This window comes from Poecile atricapillus, chromosome W (genome assembly GCF_030490865.1).
Source record: "Poecile atricapillus isolate bPoeAtr1 chromosome W, bPoeAtr1.hap1, whole genome shotgun sequence".
NCBI classification, from domain to species: Eukaryota; Metazoa; Chordata; class Aves; order Passeriformes; family Paridae; genus Poecile; species Poecile atricapillus.
This window is the reverse complement of record NC_081288.1, coordinates 28,375,903-28,395,776: the sequence shown is the minus strand read 5'-3', so window position 1 is coordinate 28,395,776 and position 19,874 is coordinate 28,375,903. Positions and strand designations below refer to the sequence as shown.

Genomic DNA, 19,874 nt, shown 5'->3' with positions numbered 1-19,874 from the left:
TTTACAGAGGCATCCACCATTTTGGCAATAAGGAAAGCTGAGATCCAAGTTACCATAGAAAGTCCAAATACGTATGCCCCAATTCTCCAAATAAATGTTTACAGAGGGAATGTGCTGAGTTATTGTTCATCCATCCCATGAAGTCTTTCTGATTGCTGAAGAAGTTCCTGAGCTCATGGAGAGGAAAGCAAATGACTTCAGCTGAGTTGCAAAGGCTCTCTCCACTCCCAAGGAAGGGAGGCAGGGAAGTCCCTACCATAACAACAGTTAGATGCTGGAGGAGGAGGTGTGAGGAGAGGTGATAATGCTGATAATTATGTGAATGGAAATGTTTGCCATTCTTTTTAATGTCTAAAGGAAACCACAGTTTTGAAGTGATGTAATTCCTGCTCAGTTGGGTTGTTTATTCAAGCAGTGCAATGCTGTGCTGGCACATGGCGGAGAGAAAGCAAAACTTCATCTTGGCTCCTGCTCTTAGGATTGCTGTACACTTTCAGACTCATTCAGGTAAAGGCAGGGTGTGAATCTGAAATAAGGTGCTCTTCCAGCATGGCCCTCTATACAGACAGGCCTTTTGCTAAAGAATATGCAGAAGGTAGATGGAGGTTCTGAAGGAACCACTTTAATAGAAGAAATTTTAACTGTTCTCCCCAAATATTTAAAATCTTGCTGTCCATAAAAATCAGGTTAGCTATTTTGGGTTCTTGCAGAGCTAAAATAAATCCAGCATCTCTCATTTCCAGTTATAATAAGTCACTAGATATCAATTCTTAATTGCTTGATTAATCTTGAATTTTCAGAGCTGACAGTGCCTGTCCGAGCACTTAGATGAGAGCTACATTTAAAATAAGAAAATGCTTCATTTTTCTTATTTTTTTCCTTTTCTTTAGGTATGGTCTGCAAGGTAACAGCATGAAATTACAGAGATTTGTAACATATGTTGTCCTGAGAAAGATGGACCATTAAGCAGAGTGCAAACAAAACAGTCACAGGTTTATGATAAACTAGGGGGGGTGATGAATTAATTTTAGCATATGCTTCAGCAGTTCCTTACAAGATTATGTCAAATATTAGTACACTTGCATTTGCTGTATATTTGTGTGTGTTAGACCATGTTTTTCAATTACATAAATAAGCAGAAAGGTTTTCTTCATGAAGATCATGACGTTTCTATGTAGAGAAAGACAATTTAAGGTCAGCACTTAAGGGGGACTATACCTTTGTATGTTGCTTTGTGTATGGATGAACTGATAATGATTGCAGCACATGCCTCCCTAAAGGGTGGTGTTAAAAAAATATAGACCAAATTTAAAAAAAAAAATAAAAAAAATAAAGGACATTCAGACTCCCTATAGAACATTTATAAAATTGTTCGGGCTTTCTTTTTTTTCCCCCCTATTTTTATTTCCCCCCAGCAATGAGTGTGTGGCACATCTGGACTGAGTAGTGACATGGTGTATCAGCCCTTGCTTTGAAGCAACATATTATACTGTCAGGTGTCCTTTTCTGTATGACAGGCAGGGTAGAATATATGATGGCACAATGTGATGTAAAGGTGTTATGGGTGAAAGCTTTCCTGTGTTACATCTTATCTTGGTCTCATCCCTCTAATTATGGAATAGTAAAGATTTTTTTTTTTTTCATTCTAATTAACTGCTGTATCTGTCACAGACCTCGGAAGAGGTTAGGGCTGTCCAAGACATCTATTCAAAGGTCTGTGTAATCCAAATGAATGTATGTTAAAACATCACTGCTGGTTTTTTTTCCAGATGGTGAGACAGTGACATCTCAAGGAAATCATAGTGATAAAAAGGGGGAAATTCTGACAATAGACCTTCCCCCCTGCAGCCCCTCTGAATACAAGACTCCATCCATGGTTACCCATATGGTTATTTTGGTCTACAAGTGCCTCCAGCAATGGTGTGGAGGAGGGAGATTTCCATGTACTGGGCTGAGACCTATTGCTCTGCAGATGTCCCAGTCAGTGAGCAGTTAAATGGTCCCAAAGGCATATTGTCCTCATGTAATCCTTTCCTGCAGTCAGGGTTTCTTTACTGATTTCTTGTGCGCTTTACTCCGTAGTCTTGTGTGAATCAGGTGATGGTAGCTCCTGTGGGATGCTATCTTGCAGTCTTGTAGGTTAATGTTTCCTTTACTTAATTTACTTTATATTTATACCATTTATACTCACTCAGACAACCCTAAACAGTCTTTCTCACTCCCTGGTGCTTCTGTGCCCCTGAAGTTCTCATCTGCAATTCCCGTGATGCTCTTCACAGTTGTTATTTGGCCAACCTACACATGCTGTAATCCCTTCCAGCTTTTTATGTTCCTCTTTTTTTATTTCCCTCCAAGTTGTTGACATCTAGCTAGCACCATGTTGTCCAGAACTAAACATGTCTTTGAACTGCGGTCTCACTACTATATTAAAAAATGGGACTATTGCCTGTATCTCTGAGAAGAGGTCTCTGCCTTTACAACCCCAAATTAAATTAACTGCATGATTTTTGCTGCCATATCACATTGCAAAAACATATTAAATCTGCTGTCTACTGTCTCCCCGAGGTCTTCTGGCATTTCTGCTTTCGGTGCCTGAGCACAGATGATTCCTCTCTTCACCTCAGTTTCTGTCATTCAGTAGCTTGGTATGTTGTACCTACTGCCTTTGTAGACATGTGGGATCATTCAGGGTTCCTCGTTGAGGAACAGCAGTGTGATTCCTTACACATAAGTAAATTCCCTCTATTTTTTAAGCATGAAATAGTCTGTCTCCGCCATTTCCCTTCCAAGCTGTCCTATGATAATCTGCCTCAGCAATTAAAAGGCGTGTTACTCTTTTTGGTTTCCAGATTTTCCTATTTATAACTGTATAGAGCGCTGGCCTGTATGTTAATAATCTGCCACAATCTGTTTGAACGTCCCATACTGAGGATCACAGGTTGAAACTCTTTTTCTGGAAAAGGAAAATGCTGTTCTTTCCTTAGGAAGTTTCTGTCCCAAATGTCAAGAATATGGATTAGCTTTTCTTTGGTGGGGAATGACATAGTAAAATGTTGCTTTGTGCGGGAGACTGTTTCTGTGGGTGGTGCAACACTCTGAAATTAGCTTCTTTGGGAAATAAGGTCTATCACATAAACTGCCATTGTCCTCATTTTCTATGGTATAAACACAGAGCAACATAAATAGAGGAAAGGGGATGAAACCATCATGAAACCAAAACTTTGCTTTCTGCATCATTTAAAAAAAAAAAAAAAAAGAAAAAAAAAAGAAAGAAAACCAAACCCCTTTGTATGACAGATGGTAGTCAGATCAGCTAATGCAGTCTTGGAAGGTACTTGGATATTATGTTTATGAAAGCAGTGTAAGAACTGATACAGAAGGGAATACATTTTATCATATTCTACTTCACAGATAAGAGAATATGGAAGAATCGGTTAAGGCAAAACATTAAAATGGTATTGTAGCCATGATGGTCTAAAGATCCTAGGGAAGCAAGGTTTGTGGTGAAAGGTAATATCTTGTATTAGATCAACTGATAGAGCTAGAAAAAGCAAACAAGCTATTGGGCTCAGGGTCTTTTTATCAGATCTGACAGAAAGCAGCAATATTCAAGCTAACTACAGGTTAGATGCAATTGCTCTTAGCTTAATCTAATTATATTAATCAATTGGACCACTTGAGAAAAAAAATAAAAGGAGCACCTATGAAGTGGAAAGGGGTGTAAACAGCAGTGACTGACAGGTGCTGGTTTTCTCATGGACCTCTAGCAAAAGAGGGCTGTTTGTGCGGTGACAAAGGAGAGGTCAGCGGGGAGGCCATAACAGACCAGGCAGGCAACATCTCCCTTAAATCCATAGCTTTAGTATCAAGGGATTATAAGTTTTAATGCCAAGCTTTAGCTTTTGGGAAGGTTTTGGTTTCCTCTGGGGTAAGGATTGAGGTGTTCATGTTGTTGCTGTCTGACAAATACTCTCCTAATGTCCTTTGACTGTATGTGCTTGTAAGACAGCAATTATTTAGTTTCATTCACATGGTTTCTGTAAGGGTATTTCATGTGCTGGATGAAATGATGAACTGTAGAGATTTGGGACGAGTACATGCAGGAACAAAGAATTTCAGCAGGTTTGCTATGGCAGGAAGGGCATTGATTATGCTGTCTGTGGAGTGGTACTGACGTACTTCATATTTGATGCTCCGGTGGTATCTGGTTCTATTTTTTATGTTTGCCTCTGTGGATTTGCTTCCTGTAATGAGTTGCAAAAGGGAGAGCCTGAAGGTTAGGAGGTGAGACATGGGGGAAAAAAACACCCTTTGAGAGCCAGTAGTTTAAGAGATTATTTTATGTGTGGATTTTAGCATGGAGTATTATCATCAGCAGGAGCACGTGGTTGCAGGGGAGAATGCTACAGCAGAGACTAAAATAAAAAGCAGAAAAACAGATTGGCAGAAAGCTAATGTGGTTAGAAACTTTACCAGGCCCTGTTAATTTTGGTAGCATTAGACAAACACTAAATAAACCTTGATTCCTTGAAAAGTTATTTTCCAAAATTGCTGGTTTTGCTGTCATATCTTTATTGTAGTAAATCTGTATGTATTTTATGGAAGAGCGACCTTTGTGTATAAAGCAGATCACCGGTGTTCCCCTCAGAGCAGGAGTAACAGTATCTGCAGGACTGGCTGAATCTCACAGCCTTTTGTTGTGTTGTGAATGGCTGCTGGTCTTATTGCATCTTTTTTATAGGGCAAGTTTGATGGTCTGTAGGTTCTCACATAGGTGCTGGCTTGGGGGGGGGGGGGCATTTTTAATGTCAGCTGTGTTGTCTAGGAAGCTGATGCCCATGGAAGAGCAATCTTGGGATGGCAGGGAAGCTGCTCATTGAATTAGTGGTATATGATGAAGAGTCTGAGGTTTTCTGAGCTGTCTGCATTTTTGATAGAAATGTCACCTGTGTTTCCTCTACAAGGCCCAGCTTGGTGGTGTTGTTTTTCTTTCTTGGATTGTGAAGAAAAATGGCATATTGGGGTTTTAAAGATCTGCAGGAAGGTAATCTCTCTCTGCCCCCTACTTAGAGTTTGGCAAACAAAAGGAAATTACTAAATGCTCTCTGAAGAAGAAAGCTGAATGCTTACTGCATGCTGGAGCAGACACAAAAATTTCAAATGGTTCAAGACCAAAAATACCGAATGTATTAAAAAAAATCCAAACCCTTTGGGAGCTGTTAAATACGAAGACCCTAGCTATTGGGAAGTGCCTGGCCTGACCACAGGATCATGGGCATGGTCATGGGGGGAATCTTCTGGGGCAGCGTCAGGGTCTGTTTCTTGTAGCCGACTACTAGGGTTTGTCTGTTCAGAACTCTCAAAGGCAGGATGCTGATTTGATCCACTACTGCTATTTCTCAGATCTCTTCTCGAGAAAACGAGAGGTTTTCCTCTCTTTCATTGCGAGCCCCAACTAGAAAGCACATAATTACGTTTTTATTTACTTTCCTGATTGCTGCGGCAGGCCCGGGCCTGTGCATCAGGGCCCCAAGCGCACCGCCAGCAGCCCCAGGAGGGGAACAAGCTCCCTGCTCGGCGCTCCGCGTTACCCCTCCCAGAGCGGGGGTCTGGCGCGGCGGGCAGGACGGCCCTCCCGGCCCCGCCGCCTCCCGCTCCAGGCAGGCAGCGCTCCGCTGCCAGAGCCCTCCGAGCCCGGCCCCGCCGCCGAGCCCGCCCCGCTGCCGGCTCCTCCTCCCCCGCCGCCGCCGCTCCGCCAGCCGCCAGTCGGGCCTGAGACCCGCGCCCGGCTGCGGGGCCTGCGCCGAGCGCCGGCGGAGGGCGGGCAGGGGAGAGCAGCAAGGAGGGGCAGCGGAGACCGAGCCCGCCGCGTCACATGAGCTGACAGGACCCGCTCCCGTTCCCGTTCCCCTCCGCGCAACAAAGACTCGGGAGCTCCTGTGCCCGCCGCGGGACGGGGCGGGGCGGGGCGGGACGGGGCTGCCATGGGACCCTGAGGGCCGCCGGCCCGCACAGGTAAGCGGCGGCGGGGGTGTGTGTGTGTGACCCCGGTGTGTGCGGCGTTTGCTGGGGGTGTTATTTGCTTTCCACACCCTCCCTCCCTCGGGTCCCTCCGCCGCCTTCCCGCGTGTGAAGGGCGGGCGGGGGCTCGGGCAGCCGGGCAGTCCCCGCGCGTGGAGGTCTGTCCGTCTCGTTAGTCTCCGGTTCCTTCATGTTATTTCATTTTTTTAGGCAGTCAAACAGTTAAAACTGTGGGGGCTTGTGCGTTGCCACCCCCCTCTTTCCCCTCCCCTAACCCATCTCTTACCTATCTCCCTCCCCTCCCCCCTTATGGACCTCCACGTCGTGACCTTTCTGGCTGTTAAGGATAATATTAAGGTGATCTTTATTTTTGTTAAAGCATTGTCCTGCTTACGAGCGTCCTTTCCCAAGCCAGATTACTGCCGGGCTGGTAGGCAGCCCCCTGCCCCCCGGGACTTGCCCATTGGGACGGTGGCTGGAAGTTGTTGACAGCGGCGGGAGCGCACGTGTGCCACACGCTCCTCGAGCCGCCGAGGTTTAGGGCTGGAAATTCCCGCTGGGAGCCCGGGCAGCCACACCGCCGGGGGAAAAATACCCCAGCAAGGCTGGCGGCTGAAACCTCTGCTTGTTTGGGAAGCCTTCTAGCCGGGTTGTGGGGCTTGCAGGGGTCCCGGGAGCATAGATGTCGGGCGAAGTTTGTGGGTGGGTGAAGGCGGTCCTGGGGATGTTTGCTGGGGGTGCGGGAGGGGATTGCAGGGAGCTGGCAGGGTGGCACGGGTGATGGGAATGAGCAGCTGTGGACAGCCTGGGCAGGGTGCTTGACCCCTCTATTGTGTGGATGGTTCAGTGTGATGCTGCTGAAAGGAGCAGTGTGAGGGATAGTGTGGGGGTTTTTTGTTTGGTTTTGGTTGTTCTTTAAGTGGGGTTTTTTTTTTTTTGGTTGTTGTTGTTGTGTGTGTTTTTGTTGTTGTTGTTTTGTGGGTATTTTTATGTTATCGGTTTTTTTAAATCTTATTTTTGGCTTGTGACCCAGTATACTGTGATATGAAAATAATCTTTCCTGGGCATGGTTAGCATCTTCCTTCATATGCCAGGTGGCCACTGGCTTGAGTTTTAATGGAGGTGCCCCTAAACTCTGGCTCTGTCGAACTGGGAGTGTCCCTGGGCAGAAGTCTTCCTCTGCGTGGTTATCTTGGCTTGTGTGGATGGAGAGGAAAATGCAGTTCCCTTTCAAAGGGAGATGCTTGGTCAGCCTTTATAATAGTCTTAAATCTCTTCAAGTCAAAATTAAACAAAATAGAACTACGAGGTGAGGAGAAACAAGCTACCTGCAGCCCTCTATGTGCCAGGTGGCTGTGAGGGCAGAAGCAGTTTCTGGCAAAGCCATTTGTGTTTGAGTGGTATTGCAGGACTATGGTTCAAGCAGTAGGAAACTTTTGGCATGCCAGGGAAGGTGCTGGGCAGTGAGGAAGCCGAGGGTGTGTAGAACCTTTCAGTGCAGTTGATGTGTCCTGAGGTGTTTCACAGCTCCTCTCGCTGCAGGGTTTGGAAAGAAATGGGGTGCATGAGCGAAGAAGTTGGGCAGATACTGCTGTTGGCCTTGGCTGTTCAAAAACTATGAATTACCCTACATCTGCTGCCCACACCCCAGCATTTTTAAGGAATTGGTGTCCTTCAGGGTGAGCCACATTTGCAAGTTTATGCCTATCTTCATGCAGACTTGGAGTTTATTTTTAATGGAAGCCGAACATCTTAAGCAGTGTGACTTCAGCTACAGCAGCAAATGTTCCAAAGCTGGGCAAAACTGTGAAAACAGAGAATACTAATTTTAATTGTGCATTTTTCCACAACTCCTTCTTTTCTCAAGATTTCTGTCCAACTCTCCTCACTTTACAGGAGTTTCTTGGTCATGGTGGAAAACAGAAGGTAACTTGTCAATAGCCAGCTCAAGTTGTGCTGCTGTGGGCTGAGAATGTGACTAGTTTTTAATGTAACCAACTAGCTGTGTTACAAGGGTCTGATCTGAGACCCTGAGAGTTTGTTTCATGTGGGTCATTAACTGCTGTGGAAGACCAAATGATTGTGGCTGACAACTTGTGTCTTCATGGAATAGGAGAAAAAGTTGGTTTTTTCTCTGGAGTGGATGGGAGGTTTGAAGTGAAAGTTCATCTGTCCCTTCCCTTTAAAAGAATGTACAGCACATTTTTGAAACTGAGTCATCAGGTACAGTTTATTTCAAGTATTTTAAGCTGTTATGAATTTGATGCACTTTGGCCACACGCTCACTGGAAATTGTTAGACAGTCTTGCTCAGATTTGCCCTGGCTGGGCTCAGAAAGGTGATGAGGGAGTTTCCTTGCTGCAGCCCTTTTAAATATTACCAGACCAAAAGTATCTTAAAAGGGGTGGAATATTTTGATGTCCTGTGCTCCAGACAAACTGGGAAGGGAGCATGCAAGGCTCTTGTCCACCAGCCAAGTGTGGATGTGCTATCAGCCTCCCACTGATAAACCAGGGTTACCTTTTGACTCTCTCTGAGCTGTGCTTCTTCAGAGGTGTAGCACAGGATCGGGCACATGGTCTGTGGAGGGCAAATTCCCTCCAAAGTCACTTTGTCATGGAAGTCATATCAAGGATGCACAGATTGAGGAATGATTATTAACGTCTGATGACCTGACCAGGATTGTGTGGTGATACTGAATAATAAATAAAAGGTTTTATGTCCTATAAGCTTGGTTCTAGCTTCAGGATAAACTGCAAGGCCTTTGAAAATATCTGAATTCGATGGCCCTCTGGTAACTTCAAATAGGTGCAAGCATTAGTTGCTTGAAACAAGCCCTTAAAAATAAGAACAGACACAGATGCAGGCTGTAGGTAGGAAAAGTGAAAGAGCTAATTGCTATTATTCAGTGTATTTTTCAAATCACGTTTAATCCTGCATATATGATTCTGTGGGTGACCCAGCAGCTCCAGCAGTTTATTCATTTATTTAAAACAGCTTTGTAGTTCACCTTGAAAACCACTTCCTGCCATATGGTTATATTATTTCCCTATGCCACGTTTTTTGCTAATTATCAAGACCATTTGCTTTAAAATAGGTGTTTTTAATTTCACAGCCTTGTCTGCCTCTTCTGCTTGATCCTGCCCTGGAGTCAAGAGGCTGTGTCTGTTCATTCTCCATGGCAACAGGCTATGATTTACTTATTTCAATTTAATTAAAAAGCAGATATCAAATTCTAGGCATTTTATATGTTTCTTATATTAGAAAAATATCCGTGGATCAGTCTCCACAACAGATCTAGCAGTCTCAACAGTAAAATTCTCGACCTAAGCCACTGGTTTCTTTCTCAGTCCACCCCTTGGAAGAGTTTAGGAGAGGGGGGGAGTGTTGTAGCCTGTCCTCAGGTGAATTTGTATGCAGGCTAGAAATGAAGGTCTAAGTCCTAAATTGGTTTTTCAAGCTCTGTGATTGTACAAATACTAGTTTGTGTTAGTCAGGGATAAGGAAACATGGGCAATGACAGGTAGTTGCTGGCTGAAGAGGGGATTAGGGTCAAGAAAGGACCTTGGGGTTGGATGGAGGAGCGTGGTGAATTTACTAACCTATAGGTGTTAGGTTTGGTAGAAAATGGATGGAGTGGAAGCTGTGTAATTAACTGCCAAAATTAACACTCCTTTTTGCCTTCAATGCCAACACACCAATTCTTAATAGGATTATTTTCCCTTGAAGGGCCTGTTGAGATGACTCAGCCTTTGGAGTACCTGCATGCCAGTGGTGGTTGCTTCCTAGGAGAAGCTGTGCCTGCTGAGTTGTATAACTAGACTCAGGTGCTATTTCTGAGCTCTGATAATGTGTGGAAGAAGACAAGTTGGCTGTGCATTTTTATTAAGCCTTAAGGAGCAGTTATCATCAGAAGAGTGCCTGCACAAAACTACACCTTTGGATTTTTTTTTTCCCCTTTAGTGTTGCTACTCCCAGTGCTTTTTCACAGTCACGACTGGCAACTATAACAACAGGCACAGGTTCTTGCTTCTCCTAACCCTGCCAAAGCCCATGAGGGTATGTCAGAAAACATGGGGACTCTTTCCTGTCTTGCTTATCTGTATCGATTAAAATTATATACAGAGTTTCTGGCCGCATGCACCAACTGGGAAGAGATCCTCTTTGAGTCGGTGAGGTAAGCAGTTAAGCTGTGTTTACTAGTAAAAGTGAGCATGTTTGGTCTGTGAGCGGTGTATCTGAAATCTCATAATGTTATTCCTAATAATAACAGAATAAACCCAAGCAAAACCTCAAAGCAAGCTTTTGTTTGTTACTCTGTTTAAGCAGATACATTCAAAGAATTTATATCCAACTGGCAACATTCTTAATCCTTTATTACTGGTTTTACTAGAGTACAGTCATGATCTGTATTCTTTAAGAGTGCATCTGTTCCTCTTGCTTATCCAGCTTTGAAGTAGACCTTGCTGATATTAATTTCTCTATAGCCTGTAACCTCATCTATAAAATGAAGGGAATACTTCATACAGGCAGCTGTGAAGTTACATTTATTGTCTGCAAATTGCTTCTAGTAATTGAGCAGAGGAGGAGGTGGAGAGAAATAAAGACAGTGGAGTTAATATGGGCTTGTTTTTTTTTTAATAAAAGAAAAGCATAATTTTTGTTCATATGATGATGTAGAAGCTAATGGGAAAAGAAAAATGCACCCTGAAACTAACTGTTAAGTTTGTAATGAAAACAGACATTTCTTTAATAGAGTGATGAAGGCAGCCATCTTGTTTGATAATAACAGAGTTCAGTTTAGAAATAGGGGAGATTATTATTGGAAATTCTGCAGTACCTCTTGTATTTCTGTCTGGTTTGGGTCTGCTCAGTTTTAGTGTTGTTTTTTATCTGCGTGACTGCCTTCATAAATGCTACTGGTATGGACACCTTAATAATAGGTAAAACTACCTGTTTTAAGATTATTAGCAAACACCTCTATTGCAGACTTTTCAGCTAGGCTGCTTGTTTTGTGCTGTACAGTATCCTTGTTGAATGAAACTGCAATTCCATGTAGGTTAGGATGGATTTTCTTGCTGTGGCTGACCCAGTCTAACCACTTGCTCCTCCTAAGAGGGGTGATCATGCCTTGCTCCTGCCTCTGTGGCCATGTTCCTTGCCTTGTGGATACAGCTTGTTCAGCTTTTGGAAAGCTGACCTGTCCAAAACCATAAGAAAGTGAATTTTTTTCTCCTGGGACAGAGAGCTGAACCTGTTCACCAGGTTCAGGCTCCTATCAAAGCTGCCACTAAGGAGGGGCGAGATTTGTTTTGCCAGCAGTGAAAGGTAAGGAATGAAAGAAAGGTGAAAATGGGGCCCCGTTTTTTGGCAGCAGTGACCTATTAGCCTGGTTCAGTTGTAATGTGAAGCCTCGCCTTCAGCTTTCCTTTTCAGATCCCTCCCTTCCCCCCTGCACCTCTTCTGTCCTTCAGATATACTCATGTGCCTCCAGATGCCAGCTTCATTCCCAAGCAGTATTTTCAAAACGGGGGAAAAAATGGGGAGAGGTTGAGTTTCACTGCCTCTACAAATGGAGGCATACTGTAGTTCATGAGACCCCATTGCTGTGAGCTTAAGAATTATTATTATTGTTGTTATTATTAGGCTCATGTATTATTATTAAGAAGCTCAAAAAATAGTAACTGTAATCATTCTTTATGAGAGGGCAAAAGGAAACTGCCTGGTGGGATAGCTGTAGGCCAGGTTTGTAAAAGAGCTTCCCCAAACCTGGTGATGGTGACTGGACCGAGACCCTGGAGCTGGTGGGACCAGGTGGTCTGGAGTAAATGACAAGGAGAGGAAAAATCTGGAGAATTTTCTGCATGCCATGATGAGCCAGGTCTAGAGCTGGGTACCACGGCACCAGGAGGAAGTCTCTCCTCCGAACTGTGGCTTGCAGTTGTTCCAAGTGCTACTGTCTAGTTAATTTTCAGACACTAGCAGAAATTGGGAAGGCCTTGCAGGACATTGCTATAGTATTATAGAATGGTGCCATCTTGCTCCAGGGATGTGATGAAGCCCGGGGTGAGATGAAGCTCAGGCTCCATGGGAGCTGGCCAAGGCAAACTTCACTTCTGCTGGCTGGCAGGGCTGGTGTTTCTGCCTTGGCTTTGCCACTGATGTTTTGGTTGTATCTGCATTAGCCTGTGCTGGCTGCAGGGAGGACGTGTCCCCAGTGAGACACATGCCCAAGCATCAGTTTAGCAGGGGCACAGTGCAGATTGGAGCGTACATTTGGAGATGAGCTGGGGGCATCTGTTGGCCTACAGCAATTGCCTTATGGCCAAAGGAGCAGAAGCAGTGCCTGTCTGGTGAATTTTCTACAGCATGAAGGTGGAGATGATGTCAGTGAAGAGCAGTGTGCCAGAGGCAGCAGGATGCAGTGAGCCTGTGCACGTGTGGACTGACCCTGCAGCTATACTTGGCGGGAGGGACAGGTTGCAATTGGTGTGGTGCACAAATTAGAAACGTTTGTGCAGCCATTTTCAAATAAGGAAAGTCATAGGAGGGATGAGGGAATTTGCTCCGGCTTTGAGAGTTAAGAGATTTGTTTCATGCTGCACTGTAGTTGGGTTGGGTTTTTGAAGCATTTAAACCTAAATTCTTCTCATTGGTAGCAGAAGACATGGGGGAAGAAAGGTTATTGTAGGGTTGTGTTGCGTTGCATGGTAAGATTATACACTGGGTAGCTCTTACAGTGGGATGTAAATTCTCACAAGGATGGAGTGAATAAAAGAAAGAATCAGTGCATTGATATTAAATAATGATGGCACTGAATATGATGAGTACAAAGTGTCTTTGTTTTCAAGGCTATGTTTGGGGTTTTTTTAAACTGACACATTTATAAGCCAGCTGCAATATATTTTTAAAAGACACATTTGTAAGAGTGGGAGCAATGCAGAAAATGCTGGAAGTAATCTCGTTGAGAGGTATGGGTTTTTTCCATTCCTTTGCACATGCATGCAGCCTCTGGGGAAGATGTTAGTGAAGGAGCTTGGATAATCGGGGTCTTCTCTGGAGCTGCCATTGTTCTGATTGATGTAGTGCATATTAGCTGGGGAATGTGTAGAGATGCATGGGCTGATGGGCTGTCTGGGGTTTCATCTCTGCAGTCTCCCTTTTTTTCACTCCTCCTGGATAGAGATATATATATCCTGGCAGATTTGTCTTCCACCTACATCTCTTTCTCTTCTCATGTAAATACTTGCTGATTTTTTTGGGTTTTGTTTTGGTTTTGTTTTGTTATTGTTGTTCTTCTGGCAAATCTTTTTACTGTGCTTATAATGGGTGACTCTTCTCCTCATGATGGTGGGTGTTCCTGTAAGCTGGTCTCTTCCTCGATCATTTTGCTGAAATTTCATGCAACCCGCCCTGTCTGGGGGCATCTTATCTGCTCTTGTGATGTTGCTCTAGTAAAGATTCAAGTGTTGTAGCTGACTCCAGCAATGCTGCAGCTGCCCTTTGGAGTGTGAATGAATGCAGTAAAAAAAGCAGCCGTTTTGGGCTCCTGTTTGTCCTCAGACCTGAAATGCTGAGAGCACGTTGGAGTTCCCGTGTAGGACTGTAGTAATGAAATAGTACTGGAGGGAGAAGGGAGTAGGAGAGCATGCGATGGTCGTTTCAGATAGATTAACAAAGAGGGGCTATTACAGTGCCAGCAGAAGACATCCTAATCTAGCAAATATTTTAAAAAGCTATTCCAGAGAGTAAGAGGGAAGCCTGAGAGGTCTGTGCTATAATTAATTGCCCAGATACCACTGGAGGAGCAGTTTGAAGAAGGGAACTCATATGGGAGACGGGTGTGGTGTAGAGGGGGAAATGGGAATTTCCTGACTTTTGTTTGCAAGGACCAAATGTAGAAGAAATTTTAGACAAAATAGGTGCAAAGAAGGACTAAAATTAATAGATAATTCAATTTTATTTTATTCTGCACTGCATGCTCCTGGCTAGTGTTACTTGAACATCAATTGAAGCAGTACAGAGCATGCTTGGGAACTGGAGACATTAAGTAGAAAGAGGGAGCGAATCTGATTAGCTTTGCTTTTTGAGCATTAAGCAGAAAGACAGCCTGAAATGTGATTGCAAACAGATAATAGCAGCAGGCTCCTGAGGCACCACCACAACCTGGCATATGGGGTGATGGATCTAACCATGCCATAGAACTGTTCCTTGTAATAGAAGCTGCTTGTTTTTATGTTGTGGTTGCTGTTGTACTTTCTAATTATCCTATTCATTGCTGTCTGCCATTTTGAGCCTGGCCACGTGGGATGGCTCAGCCCCCTGGAATGTGTGCCCTGTGGAGCACTTCTGTCCTGAATAGTAACGGGAGCTCTGGTAGCCAAAGGGTGAGAGGGAAGAGGTGCCAAAGCTCAAGGGTCCTAGCTATTTTCCCCCTTATTTCCAAGAATAAGGGAAGTAGCAGCTGCTGCTTTTGCCATGATGAAAAAGATGAGTGCTGATGTTGTGTGTAAATGTCCTAAGTTCCCTCCGAATGTCTAGGTATTGGGGTTTGTTGGGAGAAGGTTTCTAGTGACCTGAAAAAAGGGGCATCTATCAGTTTTACTTATCATTAATAAATAGAAGCTGGCCTTGCTACAGCAGTCACTTTTTTTGAACAGTAGCAGAGATCCCGGAGCCACTTCCAGTCTGGGGCCTCTCTTCCACACAAAGCAAATGCAGCAGAGAAAGCAGGCAGAGGCTAAGCTGGTGCAAGCTGGAATTGGAGCTGCTGTTAGAGCATCCAACTCCCCTGCCCACTGCTTGGGGTGTTTCTGTGTTGTGATCCTTTCCCCAAAGCTGCCTGCTTTCCCTTCTTTCCAGACAAAGCTTTCACTGATGGAAAGTCTAAAAAAACGTTTCCAAAGCTGGTATGGATCAGAGGAATGTAGATAGAATGGGAAGAGCAGACCTCTCTTTAAAACGTCTGAACAAAGCACAGAAGCTCACATGTATATGTGTATATATATATGTATTTTAAGGCTAGAAGGGGTGGGTCAGACTAGTGTTTCTGTGACCTTTTCTCAGCTGTGGCTTGCCTTTCATGAATGCTGCCTTTCCTTGCCTGTCAGGGGACTTCCACTTCCTTCCTGCTGGCCTGCAGGGCTGCAGGCAGCCTCCCTACCCTTGTGGCAGCTCCCAGCTCTGGCTCTGAGCCCAAGCTAATAATCCTGACATATTTTACTGCCTTGTGCTCTGCTCCGTGCCTCGCTGTAGGGGAGACGGTGTGTGAGGTTGTGGTTTGCATGACTTTAAGCATTGCACTGGCCCTGGGGAAACCCAAACCTCGTAATAAGCACCGGCTGAGTCTCTGATAGAGCCTGGCTTTGCTCGGCGTGGCCCCTTGCTTCCCTGCTTGCAGGTGACCAGCTGGCACAGATGTCATCCAAACACACCTTCCAGTTGTCTCAGGCTGCCCGGATGATTACCAGCGCTGTGGCGTTCGGGTGGTAGTAGGAGGTGTTGATAGCTAGGAAAGGAAAAATTCATCAGGTACCAGAGAAGGGTAATGAAGATCTCCTCTCACCACTCTCCCCACGCATCAAAGCACTCTTAAAAAAAATAGAGCGCTCATCTTTGACCCCCATTAATGACTGCCTTGGTCTGTGTAAGAGTTTTATGAGTCTGTTGATGCTCCCACAGAGTTTAATTATTTAGAGCATGAGGTGGAGGTTTGTGCTTTCGCTGCTGATGGTGCAGGGTTCAGGCCCTCCTGGCGGGCGGGGGGTTGGTTACAAAGGCAGGCTGGCTGGGAATGCAGCCGCTGGCTCTGAGGAGCCTAAGGGAGGCACGAGCTGCAGCTGTGTGGTCCTTGTCAAGGCTGGGCAAAGCAGCGTATCCTTCTCATTGTGTGAGTTCCACGTGACCTGTCATGTGGAATTCAAGGTCTGTGTCCTTACCATCAGGGCACTTAATGGTCTGGACCTGAGATACCTTAAGCGACTACCTGAAGCTGTTGGATGGATGTACTTGTGGCAGATCCTGCTTGTTGCTGAGCCCCCCAGTCAGTGCTAGAGACTTTAGGGGCTAGTGTGAGACTTTGGCAGCAATATCTGATTTATCAGCCCGGGGCTACAGGCCTTTCCTGTAGTTCTCTGTAGTATCAAGCCTTTGCCTGCCTCTTTTCTGTGACCAGTCGCCTCATGTTCCCCCCAGGTTCTGCTCTACACTCTAGCAACCAGTTTTCCTACTGTGAAATCCCATCTTGAGTTTGCTGCTTCCTTCCCTTTGCTTGCTCTTACCTTTCCTACTTTTTCTCACCCAGCACTTCAGTGCTGGTAACCCTCCTGAGACTCGGGAACACAGATCGGATATAAGGAACAACCGAGGAACAGTGGGGTGTCTGAACTTCTAGTGGGAAGGTACCAGACTCCAGGTCTGATTGAATGGGATGTGGGCTGGTCTGATGTGTCAGCTGGCCAACTGGAAGGGTCAGATGCTCACCTTCTGGCTGCTTCTGGAATGGGTAAATTCCTTTAGAATTGTGCTGCCTCTTATGTTTGTGGGTCCTTAGGGTGTGCGGTTCTCATCAGCACTGAAATGAAACAGCAGCGTTTGTTGGAGGACTGTAAGTGGAAGCTTCTTTCAGAGCAAAAGTGCTTAGTAGTATTGGTGGATCTGGGTTTGACTGGTAGCCAGATAAATTTATGGGCAGACTAGGAAGCCTTAGTTGATGTGGAAGGTTCACATGACACTGCTCATACCCCACAATATCAGTATTTATATACTGAAAATGCTTATGATGGCAAACACCAAGCCAGTGGATCACCTGGTGCTGTGGCTCAAGGCTGAGCTCATTGTGTGTGCTCTGCTGCCATTTCCTACCCCCTGGGCCCAGGGACACTGGGGCCTTCTTCTCACATCTGTTTTCCCGCTGTCTCCTCATACGTGCTTAATCTCCTATTTTGTGCTGTAGCAAGGGCCTGTGCAGGCTCTTGGTTGCATGCCAATGGGCTTTTCATGCTATCCCTATTTACCCTGGTTTATCTCTTCCCACTCCTTTCCCTCTTCCTATTTCATTTCCTTTGGTATGGGACTAATGTTCCAGGTTGTGTTGAGTCATTGGGTTGAGCTGAGAAAGAGGGTGGAAGGGAAAAAGGGACTTATGCTGGTAAATGTGAGTTTCTGTCATCAACTCAGTCTTCAATTTGTTGTTTATTGTGGATCTAGCTAAATCAGCTGGATCTGCTAGACAAACGTTAGGTGCTCTGTGTCCTGTATCCATATTCTACTTTGTTTTTCTGTTTTTCTTTTTTTTCTTTTTCCCTGAAAATTAATAGGATTCTACCCATTGATGATTAGAACAACGTCTGAAGTTTTGGAATGGATCAGATGCGTCAATCAAATGTTACCACATTGCCAAAGAGAGGAATGCCATCCAGCTGGGGGTAGGGTCTGTTTTTCCTTTGTCCCCATCAGTGTCTAGAGTTCCTGGAAACCTTTTTGGGTTTTTAAATGTGAGAACTTTTAATAGAAAGTACTAGTTTAAAAATTAATTGCTTCATTGTGTGAAAACTTGACTGCTTTTTTTTTGTTGGGATGGAGCAAGGTTGTGCCTCTTTATATTCAAAATGTTATTAATAATGTTGAGGCTTTGCAGGCTTTGGTAAAGAAAACATTTCAGTAACAACTTCAGATATTTTGGGAGGGAAATTTCATGTTTTAAATGAAAAGTAAATCTATTCTGATTACTAAGAAAGATGAAAATAATTTAACTTTTTTTCAGAAATGTCAAAGTTCAGGTCATTTGTCCTAGTTCTTGAAATTAATGTAAACCAGACTAAATACCCCTGCATAACTGTTCCCCTTGCAACAGCGGAGAGGAGGCAAATATCTCAGGAGGAAGCTGCGTTTCTCTGTGTACTGCCTGTGGTCATGTGGCTACTGTGGCAGCAGGTACTGCATGAGACCTGGAATGAAGTAAAAGCGTGGTGGGAATCTGAATCTGAGGCTTTGCATGGGTGTAAAGCGCAGGTTGCAATCCAAGAAGCAAACTGAAGTGGCTTTTTGGCTCCCTTCCAACTGGTAGAGTATGGCTCCCCATTATCTTCTTGCTGGTATGCCACTTAGCTGTTCCAGCAGAGAGGCTGAAGAAACAGAACACTTACCTGGCTCTCAGAAGTGGGATGGACTTTCCAGGTCAGGCATGAGAAGATCTGTGTGTTGGGATTTGTGTCCGGAAGTAATGCTGTTCCAGTTTTGCTCACTTGGAATCTGAAGCTTCTTATGCTTCACATCAATTTCCTGTTCTTGTTAAAATTGCTTTTGCTTTAAAAATGAAGGGTCTTACAGCTAGGGGTTTGACAGAGTGTGCTGCAGAGTGATTCTTTTCTCCTCTGTAAGTTTCCTGAATGAATGATTTTGAAATAAAGTAGTATTTCCCTGCAGAGCCTGCCTCTGTTAAGTCTTTAGACTGTTACAGCAACAGTGAGACTACGAGTGCAATGTTAATAATTTATGTGTGTACCTCATTTTGGACCTTTGTCAGTCATTTCAGCCTTGGCAGGCTGGAAGAGAGATGAGAAAAGTATGTATAAGTTTTGATGCTGTTCCCTCTGCATGTGTTGTCAAGGTAGGCAGAGGATTTGGGTCTTCAGAGCATATCTATCTGGAACCTTTTAGCAGTGCTGAATTCACAGAAGTAATACCAGAAAAATAGCATAATGGTGTTTCATTTCAGTCATCTCTGCATAGGGTTGTACTGTTTTTGTTGGACAAGTGTGGCTGATAAGTTTGTGAGCTTTCCTTGGTTGCAGGAGGTGAGTGGAAGGTGAATTTTTTATGGGTTTCTCCTGTGGGATGAGCCCAGCCAGGGTTTTGCTGCATGTCTATAATCAACCCCAAATGCATCTGTGTTGGTGAGGTTGTGTGTAACTTTCTTCAAAACTGGGCTTCATGTCCTTGATTCTCTCCCTTGCTCCCTTCTAAACGGAGGGAGATGGTCAGCTAGTTTGTGCGTTTCCTGAGTAGGTCTTGCTTGAAGTGAGAAGCAGAAGACTGAGCCAAATGAATATGGGTCTTCAGAAACAAGGCTGATGAGAGGATGTCACCAAAGAACTCAACTGGTTTAAATACAAAGTGTTGCTGAATTCTGTTCTGGAGTTTACTGTTGCAGGTTTGTGCTTGGCATTAGCAATTACCTGAACACCTTCCAGCTTGGCTGGAGATCAGATAGTTCTTCAAATCTTGTTGGAAGCATGGCAGCATGTTTCAGGGAGCTTTGGAGGGCCAGTGTTGTATAATGCATGAACTAGTTGAGGTGTTTCAGCAAGCCTGTGTTCTTGCAGGCAGGTACTGAACAGTTTGAGTCAGATTGGTCTACTTAAGTGGTATTTAGGAAGGAGGTAAATAGTTTGCAGGGAGTTGGAGAGTTAGCTCCCATTTGTTACTCATGGTCCAAAAAGTGGTTGATTCACCTCAGGCAGTGGGAGACCCACAGGTTTTGTACTGCTGGGTCATGGATGGATGGAACTGTCAAGGAGAAAATGTTCTGCAAGAAATCTGTATCTTAAGCTTGAAATAGATTTCTAGAATTGTTTTTTGGGGAAAACGGATGTTTTTTTAAAACTGGATTACATTGTTTCAAATTTAGTTTTTGACTGTCTTGGCTTGGAAGAAGGTTTGGCTCAAAAATGACTCTGTGCAGAAGGATCTGCAGAAAGATGAATGGATAAGAAGAAACTTGGTCTTGTTTTATGTTGCACTCACTAAAAGAACTTTTGGGAGTGAATTTTTCACTATGCTTTGTACCTTTGTATTTAAAACATACTCATTTCCTGGATTCTCTGTTCTGTCAAATCTTTCTAAGAGCTTGT

At 44.4% G+C, this 19,874-nt stretch overlaps 1 protein-coding gene across 4 annotated transcripts in view; it reads left to right on the top strand.

Annotated features, from left to right (window-relative positions):
• The first annotated feature begins 5,751 nt into the window (after window positions 1-5,751).
• LOC131591598 (transcription factor 20-like) overlaps window positions 5,752-19,874 on the top strand; it is a 130,442-nt gene continuing 116,319 nt past the window's right edge. For all 4 annotated transcript variants that reach the window (XM_058862444.1, XM_058862443.1, XM_058862442.1 and 1 more), the window contains exons 1-2: window positions 5,752-6,015; window positions 17,340-17,447. The gene's annotated coding sequence lies outside the window, so the exon portion shown is untranslated. The remainder of the gene's footprint in view (window positions 6,016-17,339; window positions 17,448-19,874) is intronic.